The sequence below is a fragment of the Meriones unguiculatus genome, chromosome 18 (genome assembly GCF_030254825.1).
Source record: "Meriones unguiculatus strain TT.TT164.6M chromosome 18, Bangor_MerUng_6.1, whole genome shotgun sequence".
NCBI lineage: Eukaryota > Metazoa > Chordata > Mammalia > Rodentia > Muridae > Meriones > Meriones unguiculatus.
Genome location: NC_083365.1, coordinates 37,024,676 through 37,037,982, shown reverse-complemented (window position 1 = coordinate 37,037,982; position 13,307 = coordinate 37,024,676). Strand labels below are relative to the sequence as shown.

The following is a 13,307-nucleotide window of genomic DNA, read 5'->3' as shown; positions in this document are numbered from 1 at the left end:
GATGGTATAGCCTGATCTCTGGTATAGGTATAGGCCATGATGGTATAGGCCATGAGGCAAGCTGATCTCTGTGAGTTCCAGGCTGGAACTCACAAATCACTTACAAATCAACAACAACAAAAAACCCAACACTGTGAAAAAGAATTGGCCACAGCACAATGTTGAGGCCAGCCTGGGCTACACTATAAATGCCAAGCCAACCAGGGCAAGGGTAAAAATTTTTTAAATTACTTGGAAATCACAGAACCTTTAAAGCTATGTTAAAACCACTATTAAACCAGTGTCACACCCAGAATCAACCTTCTACAATGCGAAGTTCAAAAATATTTTACTAGGTCTGGTTATAGGCTTGCAGAGAACTCCCTGCCTCTGCCTCCAGGAAGGCCACACACAGCCCTGATGAGCACACCCATTCTACCACCCTGATCTACACAGGGAGTTCTCGGCCAGTCAGGGCTCCGTGCATGCTGACAAAAGCATGTGAATTTCTGTGAGTTCAAATCACAGGGGCTACACAGATACCCTGTCTCAAATCAATAAACAAATTAACCAGAGCTGCAGGGATGGCTCCAGAGACAGTAGTTTAAGTACCTGCAGCACAAGTTGAAGCTTAGAGCCCCAGACCCACAAAAAAGGCCAGGCTTTGGGGCTGTGTGTATGCTGTCTCCTCAATCCCAGGAGGCAGAGGGGATCCGAGGGTGCTGTAGCTAACCACAAAACCTAGCCAATCTGAGTACCATGTTCAGTAAGAAACCCGACCTCAAAACTAAGGAAGGACAGAACACACTTACAGCAACCTCTGGCCACTGCTTATATGTGTGCACACAAATATTTTACTATAAAGTCAGGAAAAGATACACTTATATTTGATAACACATATTTGAAAGAGGTTAAATTTTAATGTGGCAAACATCTTTAAGTTACTTAATTACTATAAAATCATAAAACAATTGGAAGAAAACTATTTTCTTAGTTGTTTTAATGTGCATTTATTCAATCAAAATACATGTAAAAACTGACATACTGATCTAGTTCTTTCACAGGACACTTTTCATTCTGTTTATCAGAATATATTATAGATATAATAATGGGCCTCATCATGACATTTTCATACATGTACATAACATACTGTAATCATATTTTCAACTTTACCCTCTCTTATTGCCCTCATTCCCACTAATCCCCTTCTTCCCAAACTTGCCCTGCTTCTTTTCATGTCTTTTGTGTGACCCACTGAGTTTCACTAGGTTTGTTCATAGGAGCACATGAGAGCTTTTACAGAACACAGGCATCTTACCAGTGGCCACACAAATGATAAACAAACATGTCTAATAACATTTCTTTTTTTATCGCCTAAGTTTATGAGCCAGCAACCAAAAAAAAAAAAAAGAAAGAAAGAAAAGAAAAAGAAATCAATTAAAGCACATTAAAGAGATTAGAAACCCAATTATTTTGGGACTTAGAATAATTACTATCTAATTTTATATTTACAATTATTATAGTATAAAAATACTTATCTCTACCAAAAATGACTAGAATTGGCACAAAAATGTGCTTTCTTTTATTTTGTTTTAAGAATATAATGGCCCATACTCAGAGTATATAGGCAGCACAAATTAGACTTGGGTTGTTTAAAACAAACGAACAACAAAAAACAACAACAACAAAGGCATGAAGCCGGCAAGAGCAGGAAGTAGGGGTGGATCTGGAGGACTTCAAGGAAGCACAGGAGATAAACATCATCACAACACATGGTATGCAGAGACATACTAGCAATACCTATAACAGCAGCACTGGGGAGGCGGTTGGGAACAAGAGTTCTAAGCCAACCTGATCTAAACAGTAAGGTCCTCCAGATCAGCCAGAATCAAAAAGTGAGACACAATCTCGAAAAAAAAGTATGAAATTCTCAAAAAAGACTATTAACAAAGCTGGGCACAGTGCATGCCTTTAATCCCAACACTCTGAAGGCAAGTGGATCTCTGTGTTGGAGGTCAACCTGGTCTACAGAGTAAGTTTCAGGAGAGCCAGGATCCTGTACAGAAACACAATCTCAAAAACACTATATGTATGTGTATATATACATATATATACATATGTGTGTATGTGTATATATATATTTGATGTATATATATTTATGTATGTGTGTATATATTTGTGTAGATAGATACATACATACAGACAGACAGACATACATAGACAAATACAGATATTTGAATGAAGCCAAGCTCATAAGAACAAACATCTTGAATTCCAGCCTTCAGTTGGCAGAGGCAAGTGGATCTTTGTGAGTTCTATGCTAGGCTGATCTACATAAGAAGTTCCAGAATAGCAAGGGCTACAAAGAGAAACCTTGTCAAGAAAGAAAGAGAGAGAGAGAGAGAAAGAAAGAGAGAGTGAGGTAAGTAAGTTAATGCAAGCCAGCCTATGATATAAAAGAAGCAGCAATGAACACACCGTCACAGAATCATAGCATAACCTGTCATTTTCATTGCAATTTTGTCATTATGCCTTATTTAATCTCAATTAATTATATATTTAAAGCCCTCATACTTACTTAAAATTATACTCTGGAAGTAATCCCTCTTGAAAGCCATATCCAACTTTTAACGTTATCAACTCTACCTAACTACTTAAAACTGTAGCATTATGTATCTTAAGCCCTATAGTTTATCAAACTTTGAAAGTCTGTCTTATTAACAGTACATAATGGAAGCATACAAAAATATTTCTGGCCTTCATGGAGTTGTTTTGTTTGGAGTTGGGGGGAGGCGGGATTCCAACACAGGATTTCTCTGTATAGTTCGAGCTGTCCTGGAACTCTATAGATCAGGCTGGCCTCAAACTCAAAGAGATCCACTTGCCTCTGCCTCCCAAGTGCTGGGATTAAAGGTGGGAGCCACCAATCCTCATTCAGAAAGGCAAACAGGATAGACATCAGAAGAGAAAACAGGGAACAGGACAGGAGCCTACCACAGAGGGCCTCTGAAAGGCTCTAACCTGCAGGGCATTAAAGTAGATGCTGAGACTCATAGCCAAACTTTGGGCAGGGTGCAAGGAATCTTAGGAAAGATGGGGGAAGATAGAAAGACCTGAAGGGGACAGAAGCTCCACAAGGAGAGCAACAGAACCAAAAAATCTGGGGACAGGGGTCTTTTCTGAAACTGACACTCTAACCAAGGACCATGCATGCATATAACCTAGAACCCCTGCTCAGCTCAGTGTCCAAGGGTGTACCCTAATAAGAGGAACAGGGGCTGTCTCTGACATGAACTCAATGGATGGCTCTTTAATCACCTCCCCCCAAAGGGGGAACAGCCTTGCCAGGCCACAGAGGAGGAGAAGGCAGCTTGTCCTGATGAGACCTGATAGGCTAGAGTCAGAGGGAAGGGGAGGAGGACCTCCCCTAACAGTGGAGTTAGGGAGGGGCATGGGAGGAGCTGAGGGAGGAAGGGTGGGATTGGGAGGGGACGAGGGAGGGGCTACAGCAGGGATATACAGTGAATAAATTGTAATAAATTAAAAAAAGGTGGAAGCCACAACTGCCCAGGCATAGCGTTGTTTTCTAAAGTGGAAAACATTTTGTAAGTAAGTAATTTCCTGCATGTGTTTCAAAGTTCACTATTTTGTTTATAAAAACACTAATTTTTTTTGGAAAACTTTATGAACAAATCCAACAAAATACGAATGAATTAAAGAATTTGAAGTTAACCAGGTGTGGTAACCCATACCTGTAATATCAGTACTTAAGAGCTGGGGCAAAAGAATTACTGTATTCAAAGCAAGTCTTAGTTATACAGTAAATTTTAGGTTAGCCTGAACTAGCTATATCCTATCCAAAAGAAAGAAAAGAAAAGAAAGAGAAAAGTTATAAGCATTTTTAATATAGATAAGTTTTGTATTTTCTATCAACCTTCATATAATTTTCTTGGCAATCCATTATGTAATCAAATATAACTTGTAATAAACTACACAAAAATAATAAAAGTAGCCAGATGGTGGTGGTGGCACATGCCTTTAACCCCAACACTCAGTAGACAGAGGCAGGCAGATGTCTGTGAGTACAAGACCAGCCTAGTTCACAGAGTGGGTTCCAGGACAGCCAGAGAAACCCTACACAGAGAAACCCTGTCTAAAATATAGGTATGTAAACAAAAAAAAATTATGCGAAAGTTGAATGCCACAGCCTACAAATGTCACTTTTTTTTTCCCCTGTAGCCCAGGCTGGCTTTGAATTCAACACCTACCTGAAGCTGATGTGGAACTTCTGATCCTCTGGCCCCTGTCTCCTGAGTGCTGCTGGAATTACCAGCATGGACCACTATGTTCGGGTTTTATTTGCTATTGGGGATCAAGCCAGGGCTTCATGAAAGCTAAGCAGTACTTCACCAACCGAGCTACTTCCCGCTTAATCTGATTAACGTAATGCTCATCATATGTAAACAGATTTTTCAGCTAGAAAATTTTCTCCACATAAAGTTACTGGGATGAGGGGAAATACACGTGACTAAACATAGCAATCCTTCATTTTCAAGAGCTCCACTAAAGAATCAGTCTTTGGGGCTGGAGAGACAGCTCAGCACTTAAAGAGAACTTGCCATTCTTGCAGAAGACCTGGGTTTGGTTACCAGTGCCCACATGTGGAGTGGAAGTTTTGGTTCCTTTATAAACTCAGTTATGTCACGTAAATGTTTCTGTTTTAATCCCAAGTGTGAGATCTTAGTTTGTCCACATCTGTTAATTGTCTCATACAGAGCATGGCTTTTGCCAGCTGGTAACTGCCTTCCACTTGCGGCACGAACAGGGGCATGGTCTAAGACTCTGAGAGTATATGACAAGAAAGAAAGAGACGTGTCTGTGGTCGTATCTATGTGGTGTTTGGGGTGGCATTCAGTGTTGACATGTGGCGTGGAACAGTTTGGAGAAACCCGAAAGACAGACAGTATGACAGTTTGGAGCAGACAAATGGAGAGAAACGCTTCAGGGCCCAACAGCATGAAGAAGACTGCTAGCTGTCTCTACAGTTGACAGAGATCAGTACAGAGCTCTAAAACAACCCCCTGACCCTAAATAGCGGGAAGAAGTAAAGGGGTCTAGACCCCCTCTCCCCACTAACCTTTTCTCTCTCCTACTTAAGGTCGGGAGTTGATGGAAGGGAAATAGAGGCCTAAACACTCCAAATAGAGTTTTAAAAAAGACAGCTACAGATGGCTTTCCACTATAAACATGGCAACTCACAAACTTTTAACTCCAGTTCAGGGGGATCCAACACCATCTTCTGGACTCTGCAGGCATCCATGCATGCAGGCAAAAGATTCATATACATAAAACAAAATTAAACATTTTTTCCAGACAGAGTCTCACTAAATAGCTCTCTGGCTGTTCTTAAACTCACTAAATAGACCAATTTGGCCTTGAGCTCAGAGACAACCACCTGCCTCCACCTCCAAAATGCTGGAATTAAAGTTGTAGACCACTACATATGGCCAAAACTAATTTTTTAAAAAAGGCTTTGACACCTTAAATCTTTGCACACACACCCCAAAAAAAAAGTTACAGGTCAAATGAGTAATACTTCCTTTTATTATTCTTCCCTATACTAAATCCTCTTTTTTAATAAAACAGCATAATCCTTTTGGGTTTGCTTCTTAAAGGGTAGGGGAAGGGAGCTTGATGACCTGAGCTTGATCATAGGATCTTGTGGTTGGAGAACAACCTCTTAAAACTTTCCTCTGGCTGCCATACATATGCTATAGGAAACACGCCCATACATATATAGATATGTATATGTGCGTACAAGCATGTGCACAAACACATACATCAATTTTTTTAAGGATAGGAGTAAAGAAAATGCAAAGTAAATGAATCTGAAAAACTAGCCACTTAAAAAAAGGAGATGCTTAGTCCAATGGAGGCAGAGGCAGATGGATCTCTTTGAGTTTGAGGCTTGCCTGGTCTATTTAGTGAGCTCCAGGCTAGCCAGTGCTACATGGTGAGACCTTGTCTCAAAAAAGACAGAGAGAGAGAAATGCTTAAGCTGGGCATTGTGCTGAGATGGAAACAAAAGGAGCAGAGGACTACAGAAATCTGTCTCAAAGACCTAGGAGATAGGTGGTGGAGGAAGAAATTGATTGGATTGATTCTGATAAGAGGTCAAGTGTGAAAAAGGTCAAGCATGCTAGCACTGGTAATCCCGGCACTGAGGAGACAGAAGTCAGAGGATTAGAGAGTTCAAGGACCACCTGAGCTACACAGCAAGACCCAGCTGAATACAAAAATGGGAGGTAGGTTGAAGAGATGGTTCAGCAATTAAAGCACTGGATGCTTTTCCAGAGGACCCAGGCGCAACTCCTAGCAACCATAGTGGCTCACAACCACCTGAGTTCTAGTTCCAGAGGATTCGATGCCATATCCTGGCCTCTATGAACACCAGGCACACAAGTGGTGCAGATAAATATGCAGACAATACACTCATACACATGAAATAAGACAAAATAGTAAAATTTAAACAAACAAAAACAGATAATAACTAAGCTAAGGGTACGACTGAGTTCTAGAGAACATGCTCAACCTGTGAGGTCTTGGGCGCGCTCCCGGCGCAGACAGATGTAAAGATGCATGTCTGTGTGCCTCGGAAAGTATGCTGTGAGTGAGACAGGCATCAGAGACCTGGCCATCAACTCAGTCTGAAAACACAAAATCTACAGAGTCTGATCTGTCCCCGACTTTACTTTTTAAGGATCTTTTAAAACAAAACAGAACTCCTGTATGTCAGACTCTAATTTATTACCAGTATTAAAATAAACCGGATGTTCTTTGCCCTCCTGATTTCAGAGAATTCTGAGACTTTTTAAAGGGCCCACAACACCTGTAACACCAGAAGTAATGAACTTTTATACTATTTTGTGTTGGTGTTGTTTTGGGTGTAAATATACACTTCCTTACTGTGTCCAGAATACCTGCGACTTACAGAATGACTAACACCCAAAAGAACTACAACAGAGTTGTAGAGTAAAAGCCCTCTAATGTTGCTTTTTCCAAACCACTCTTAATTAGACCAAGCCAACCAAAATAAATTAACTGCTTCCTTAAACTGGCCACACAGTATCTGTTAAGAAATTAAATAAATAAATGGAGAAGTGGTGGCACACCCTTTAATCCCAGCACTCCAGAGGCACACAGAGTTTGAAGCTAACCTGGTCTACCTGGTCTACAGAGCGGGTTCCAGGACAAGTAGGACAACACAAAGAAAAAAAAAAAACCTGTCTAGAAAAACCAAAAAGAATTAAGATAAATTAAAAAATACCCTGATTCAAAACTTCTGCTCCAAATACATATTCTTCTTCTTCAGGTTATATAACCTTTTAAAGGTACTAGGGAAGGTTATAACTTTTAAGCAGATGGATCCAGAGCCATATAGTATATTTAGGATAATTCCTTTCATCGTATATTTACATCATATGCAAATGTTGTTCCTGACAAGTGTTCTGAGGAAGTTCTTTTTTCCCCACAAAAAAATACTACTACATCCTAGTTAGAGTGGAGGAGGGGCGGTACTTCTAAACAAACACCTATAAAATTCCTCCTAACAAAGCTCTTGGAGTCCCTCTTCAGAAGAAGCTTCCAACCTAAACATTTAACACTAAGCCTGAACTCTGGACATTAAGAAATCAGGCCAGCTGCAACCCACAAATTTTACACGGGGAATGTTTACTTTGGCAGCAACAGTATAATCATGTATCAAAATTAGCCTGTGTGCTCTAATAACTACCAGGGACAAGTAACAACTTGTGGAAAATAGAGAAATTCCAAGTTCTTGGAATATGCTTAAAACATTGTCCTGACTTCTCTTCTCTGGTGAAACTGCAATGGAGACAATGTTTCTCTGCCTCTGAATCAGCCAACAATAGGACAAGTTTCCTCTACCCGCCATACTGGATGAACTGTTGCAATGAGAACTACACTAGGAACTAACTCCCCACCAAAAAAAAAAAAAGTTAACTTCAAAAGGTAATGGAGTAAGTCACCCCAAATAGATGCAAATAATTATTCCATTTAAATGGATCTGCGTGAATTACATTTGATTAACAGTTCCACTTTGTGAAGTTGACATTTTTCTCCTTCCTCCTTTCCATGTGCCTTTAGCATTCATGCAGCAAATATTTAAAAACAAAAATTCAATCAGGAAGGCTGTTTGACAGCTATTGCTCTTTGAAGTTGCAGGAAAGCAAGCACTCAGCACTGGCATTAAACAAGCATCTATGTGTCCAATGCTATACTTGCTACAGCAAACGACCTCTATAATTTGCAACCCTACTCTATGGTATCCTATGACAGATCATCCAAAAAATTAACAGAGTATAATCTTCAGCTTCTTCTTAGGCACGTTTACAAGAATTATCTCATAGAAACCATCTACTTTAATGAGACTCTTAAAAACCCCATGCCCAGAAGCCAATGGCTGGTTTATAAAAAAGATAATGACTAGTTCAATGGAAAAGGCATTATGACAAAATGCTCAGACTGCCTCACCATGTTATGATCTGTTTGCCTAATATGTATGTTTAGCTACTGCAGTCAGCAATGTCCAAATATAAACTTAAAACATTTAATGGTCAGGTCTGTTCTAGATTTCAAGCTCATCTTACCTATTTAAAACACTGGTGTTATTTTTTTTTTTAATCTATCCTCCAAAATACTTTTTCTCATTGCAAATACATTCTCTAGGGTGGAAAGGAGGACCTATGAAATTAATTCTCCCAAAAATACAATGAAATGTCGAAAAACTGAAAAATCAGACATTTCTTTATCTTTCTACCATAACAAATTAAAAATAATCAAAATAATTCGAGAAAAATAAATTGACACAGGTTAAGCACTAAATTTCACAAATGAGAGCTCTCTACACTTTACAAGTGCAGCCATAAATATAACCAAGAAATATCTTGTGATTTAAAAATAAAAAATTGGGGCTGTCTGATTAAATCTCAATTACTGTTAAGTGTCATGAAAACAGAAGAATCAATACAGCAAAACAATTTTTAAAGGTCAGTCATATTTTGTTTACTTAAAATGCTAAGCTTAATCATGACCTGTCTAAACCTTATCGTTGCTCATTGTATAAAATTAGCACTGCACTTGCAAACCTAAGCAGAATCTAGACTTATCAAACATATGGTGAGGCTTGTCCAGTTTCTGAAATAGTAAATGTGGATAAGCATTAAAATATTTCTCTTGGTGAACAATAATAACAAAAAAAAGCCCTAGAAATTTTTTTCATAATCTGATCAGAAAGAAAAAAAAATCCTCTTTAAAATTTTTCAAGCACCAATTAAAATCCTGAAATTAAGTGAAATTGTTTGAAGTACCTCCACTTCAGAGGCTGCAGTTTACAGAAGAAACCTAAAACAGAAAACAGAAAAAAAAAAAAAAAAAAGCAGATCTCCAAACAACTCAGAGGTACATAGAAACGAAGACTGGTTTTCCAGCTAACTTTTCCAGCCCTGTACCATAGAGACACCAAAAAACAAAGTTGCCAGTAAAACCATGAGTTTTTCCTGTAAACTGGGCCATAATCTGAAACCTGAAAGGAAAAAAAAGAAAAAAAAAATAGACCCGCTGCTGTTGCTGCTAATAGAAGCTCCTTATAAGCAGCGAACTGACAGGTGGAAAAATAAATTCCCCAGCAGGCCAGCCAGAGGTTGTGAAAACACCGCTCAAGGACCAAACATGTTGTGACTGCTCTGTAACAGGTCCAAGGTAATTTACGCACACACCCTTCGGCGCAATCCCCCAAGCAAAGGGGAGACCGGGCAACCACAGGCTTCCCCCCGAGAGCCACATACCATTTTACAACAGCCGTCTCCCCCCAGACAGGAAAACAGACATTCTGGTCCCGAGTCCTTTCCGCTGATCTCCCCCCCGGGCGCGAAGGGAAGAGGGCCGCCGCCGCCACCGTAACGAGAGAAGCCGGCAACAGCCCCGCCGCGCGGCCGCCACGCCTTCCTCCCGCCGCCGCTGGGGACGCGGAGCCGCGGATCACATTTCTCCTCCCCAACAATCACACGCACGCACGTCCCCGGGGTTGACACCCTCCAAACCCGCCGCCCCGCGACGCCGGCCACAGGGCCACCAAAGCCTCCGGGGCGCAGCCGCGGGGCCGGGCGCTCCGGCGCCCTGCGTGCACGTTGGCGTCTGCTCCCATCAATGAAAGGAACGAGGTCTCCGTAGAGACGGCCCGGAGCCCGCCGAGCCGAAAGCGGGGGGTCCCCCGCGGGACCAAACAAAACTTCGGTTGCTGGGAAGAGCCGTTGCGCAACCCTGGCTTGGGCGAAGGCCCGGACCGCCCGGCGCGGCCAGGGCGGCTTCCCGGAGGCTGCGCCAAGCGCGCGCTCAAAGCACGCGCGGTCCCCGCGTCCGGCCGCCTCGGGCCTGGCGCGGCGCCCGCCTCCGGGAACCGCCCGGGCGGGCCGCCACTCGGCCACCGGGCGGAAACGGGAGCAGCGGCGCTCCGAGGGTTCCCCCCAACCCCGGGTCCCGAGGCCCCGCGACGCCGCCGAGCTCCCCGCCCTCGCCCCGGCTCCCTTACCTTCCTAGAGGCCCTCGCCCTCCCCGCTTCGGGCGGCCGCAGCCCTGAGCATGTCCGGGGTGGGTCGCGGGGGCCGTGCGGGGGACCCGGAGCCAAGCGCTTCAGCAGGCGGCGCCACCCAGCCGGGGCTCAGCCCCTCTCGGCGGCCGCTGCCATCTTGTCCTGGCGGCTGAGAGGAAACGGCGAAACACCCTCCCCCGACCTCTGCTGCTGCTGCTGCTGCTGCTGCTGCTTCTCTGGCTGCCGATCGCCGGGCCCGTCTCCCTCATCTTCCTTCCCGGGGACCTGGGGTGGGGATGGCTCGAATTGGGGAGAGGGGCAGTGACAAGCCGGCGGGCCACCGGGGCCTACGGGCAGCGCGGGATGCAGGGCCCGCGGCGGTGAGGGCCCATCTCCCCCCCAGCCCCGGGGGCGAGACGAGGACGGGGAGGGCTGCCGCTCGCGAGGCCGCGACGCCGGCGGGGGGGCCTGCGGCTCGGACTCCTGAGGGCGCCGCGCAGCCGGCAGTCGTCACCGGGGCAGCTGCCGCGGGCCGCCCCGCTCTCGGGCCCCTCCTCCGCGCCCGCCGGCCTCGGCCGCCGCCTCCGCAGCGCCACCGCCCGCCCGGCCGCTCTGTGCGCCGAGCCCGGGCGGCCCCGCTCGGCTAGGGCCCCGGCGCCTCGGCGAAGCCCCTCCCCGGGGTCCGCCCGCAGCCGCGCCCTTGACGCTCGCAGCCCGCCAGGCGGCCCGCGCGGATCCCAGCCCGAGCTCTCACGCCATCCCTCCGGCAGGAACGGCTTCCGTCAGCGCTCCTCCGCGGTTCTGAGCCCGACTCCGGGGCCCGCTCTGCCAAAAACACACCGTTAAGAGACGGTCCTAACACCCAAAGAAGGGGTTCAGATGCGGAAGCAGGGTTTTACAGGCCTTTCCAGGTCGCCCCATCCTAATCCTCCTTGCCACCCCCCTTTACAGCCAGTTTCTTGGCATCTTAGGAGTCTGAAAACAAAGAGAATGTTTAGCCAAATGAATAATCTCAGTCTAAAATGGGTCCCAGTCGCGCCCCCCACCCCGTTCCAAAACAGCAAGAGACTTGTCACACCGTGTCAAGGAGGGAAGGATTCTCTTGGAAGTTTTCCAAGTGCACCACCACAGTCAGTGGGAAGCTGCCCACCTCTACGCTGACAATTCTCCGTCGAGTTAGTTCCACACCCAAGCTAGTTTCTTGGCTCCTGGAAACTGGGAAATCGACAGAATGGTCCATTTCCACCCACGTAACCATAGAACCATGGAATTTGAGATGAAAGAATCTTACTGATGCATAGTCCAAACTCTTATGCCAAGACAAGGGTTTAGACAAGTTTCGATGACGTGAGCAAGGTTATAAAGCAAAGCCTTAGTCTCCACCCCCTCTCTCCATCTATCTCCCCAGGAAGCAACTAACCTTCGAAGCAACCGTTCATTCAGGAAACCTATTTTCACCACCAGTTTGGTCTGGGTCCTGTTGTTCTGAACAAATGTTTAACGGTTCAGCAACCCAAGCACCTTGCTCTCTATAATGGAAGTGTTCTTTGCTTTCTTCCTATCTTTACTAGGAGGGTTGAGTTTGCTGATGTATTTCTCCACATTTTCTCTTGCAGCACCTGGGACAGGGTAAAGGGACTGTCAACTCCCTGCCTACATACTCCTCCCTTAAACCTACTGCCTTTCAAACTGGGAGAAGAGGGTTGTGTAGATTGTCTTTAAAAAGAGAGTTAGCATGTCTCGAGGCTACCGATAACTTTTTCCGAGACGGGTGTCTTACTCCAGTCAAGATACTCAGTGAAAAGGCAAAGCAGAAAACAATGACCTGTTTTTAGAGAAGGCATATGCATGAAATGGGCATGCGATGCATACCTGTAATCCCAGCACTGGGGGGGATGGAAGGAAGAGAATCTGCGGTTCAGGGTTGACTACATACAAAAAGAGGACAACATCTGAGCCGCTCTTTTTCCATTAGCATTGACTTTGGAGTTCTTTTAAGGCAACAATCTAAAAACCAAACAATAAAAATCACTACTAAAAAAGAAAGCTACACGCATAGAGAAATCTCTCGGAGAAAATACTCCATTAGAACTAACTTTTCAGAACTTTTGCAAGCATTTCCAACCTCCTAGTGGAAGACTTTCCCCGTTTTTTTGTAGGTTGCTACATTTCTGAAGAGGTGGAAGTAAAGGCTTTTCCCCCTTTCTGCTGAACTAGTTCACCCCACCCCCTTCCTGTGAATTCCAGGAAGGATTCTGTCACCTTTCTTTTAACCATTGCGTTGCCAGTGTCTAAATGCAGTACTCAAATTAAAACTTCCCTGTAAAGCTTGCTAAATAAATAAACAATGCAAGCCCTCTTCCTCAGTAAACCTATTGCCTCTTAACCTAATCCCATTCATCTCTTCTCAAATCCATTCTGAACTGGGGCATACAGATAACCTCTCAAAACCCTGAAGTGGCCATTCTTTGTTAAGTTCAGAAAAAATAATAACAAATATTTTTTTGAAATGATGGTTCTAAACAGTGTGCGGGACCTCGTTCCTGTAGTCCTAGTACTCAGGAGCAGGAGGATCTTCCAGAGTCCAAGACCAGACTAGGCTACATAATGAGTTCCAAGCCATCTCAGAATACAGACTTACTTCCTAGTCTCAAAAAAATAGTGAAGTGAGAAAAGACAAATTACCCTCTGATGGTTCCAAATTATTTTTAAATATAGG

The 13,307-nt window shown here is 44.3% G+C and overlaps 1 protein-coding gene across 6 annotated transcripts in view; it reads right to left on the bottom strand.

Moving 5' to 3' along the window:
- Hipk3 (homeodomain interacting protein kinase 3) overlaps nucleotides 1–11,686 on the bottom strand; it is a 70,783-nt gene extending 59,097 nt beyond the window's left edge. For 4 of the 6 annotated variants that reach the window (XM_060371818.1, XM_060371822.1, XM_060371821.1 and 1 more), the window contains exon 1: nucleotides 10,589–10,723. The gene's annotated coding sequence lies outside the window, so the exon portion shown is untranslated. Of the gene's footprint in view, nucleotides 1–9,845; nucleotides 10,108–10,588; nucleotides 10,724–11,666 lie in introns of those variants that run through there. The other 2 variants (XM_060371820.1, XM_060371819.1) reach the window with 2 other exon arrangements.
- Nucleotides 11,687–13,307: the final 1,621 nt, after the last annotated feature.